The sequence below is a fragment of the Schistocerca gregaria genome, chromosome 8 (assembly GCF_023897955.1).
Source record: "Schistocerca gregaria isolate iqSchGreg1 chromosome 8, iqSchGreg1.2, whole genome shotgun sequence".
Lineage (NCBI taxonomy): Eukaryota > Metazoa > Arthropoda > Insecta > Orthoptera > Acrididae > Schistocerca > Schistocerca gregaria.
In genome coordinates this window covers 34,905,337-34,907,189 of record NC_064927.1, presented here as the reverse complement: position 1 = coordinate 34,907,189, position 1,853 = coordinate 34,905,337, and positions in this window count along the sequence as shown.

Genomic DNA, 1,853 nt, shown 5'->3' with positions numbered 1-1,853 from the left:
GACTGCCTCGTCCCACCTTATGCTGTACCGCTTTGGCAAATGCTTTATCTGCGCCATTCGCCTTAATCGCATCTGAGAGTAATTCTTAAAAAAACGCCTGTCGCTAATTGTTCGTCATCACAGATACTGTTTGCTATACGGCCACGACGCGCAACTGATTTCCAAAATTCATCTTTCTCCTGTGAGGATGGAACTTACGACCCCTGGTTTATTACACCAGTGCTCTACCACTGAGCTAAACAGGCGCGGCCTAGCGGTACTCTTGGGTACTTCGTCCTTACGGTCGTCTGCATCATCAGACTTTAGCTGACAACACTTCATATTACCGGCTAATATTTGCAGCTATGGCGACAAATTACTGCTTGGCTACACATCTGACACGTAACCGATGTGCTCTCCAAACAACAACACTTGCATTTCAGAACATGTCTTTCACACATGTCTACAAAATCACCTTCACCTTCAAATACAGTTTCCTTGCGACTGACAGAGACGTAGGCAAAGTTTAAAGTTGCTATTTCGATTAAATCTCGTTAATAAGAAAAAAAACGGTAATTTACACCTGCAGCGGAACAAAATTCCGTTCCGCCCAGCGTCTGGCTCGAACCCACGACCCTGGGATTAAGAGTCTGACACTCTACCGACTGAGCTAGCCGGCTACCTCGGTGAATACCTGCCGGGTAGCATGTCACACAGTACTCGTTTGGGTTGGGTGGTCGAATACAGAATCTCTCCATGATGCCTAATGTTTTCCTAACGTCACACTCGTCACGTACTTCACTTTTATGTCATAATCATTTCTGAGAGGTAAAGAAATTGCATGACAACATGCAGAGCTACTGGCGTCAAAATTAACACACATACTTTATGTGACTCAAAAGCCGAACGAGTTACTTTCCGACGTTGTTTTAGATGTGCAAGTGATAGTCAAAACTCGCTGTGTCGGCACTCTGCCGACCATTTCGCTAGTTAGCACCGGTCTTGTTGTGTGTGTTTCAAGCTCAAGAGCATCTCCAAGCAGAAAATGGTCAACAGCAACATTCAGACGGTTTCGTACTGCTCAATTGCTACATTAAAACGTTATGTTTCTTTTTCAGAACTGGAAAAACAAAAGCGTGACAGCATTCGAACCTGTAATCTTCAGATCCGAAGTCCGACGCCTTATCCATTAGGCCACACGGTCACTGACGACCAACATTTACATGTATACGACTCATCTCGAAACGCTCACACCCCTGAGGATTTGTGTTTTCGTTCTACACAGCCACTGCCCCTTGCTCTTTCCCACCCATTCGTTACATTCAACCTCTGACGAGACCGACCAAATATAGACTGAGAAACAAGACCACACACTTTGTGCATTCGGAATCGAAGGCAGGGCGTCCCTCGCCGCATTTGCTACGATTGCCATTTGCTACTTCTGCAGAAGCGGCGGCGGCGGCGACGACGACGACAACGAATATCGCGAGAGGCTCTGAGATATGTGAGAAATTCATCTATAAAATGTAATTCAGACTGCCTCGTCCCACCTTATGCTGTACCGCTTTGGCAAATGCTTTATCTGCGCCATTCGCCTTAATCGCATCTGAGAGTAATTCTTAAAAAAACGCCTGTCGCTAATTGTTCGTCATCACAGATACTGTTTGCTATACGGCCACGACGCGCAACTGATTTCCAAAATTCATCTTTCTCCTGTGAGGATGGAACTTACGACCCCTGGTTTATTACACCAGTGCTCTACCACTGAGCTAAAGAGTCGCGGCCTAGCGGTACTCTTGGGTACTTCGTCCTTACGGTCGTCTGCATCATCAGACTTTAGCTGACAACACTTCATATTACCGGCTAATATTTGC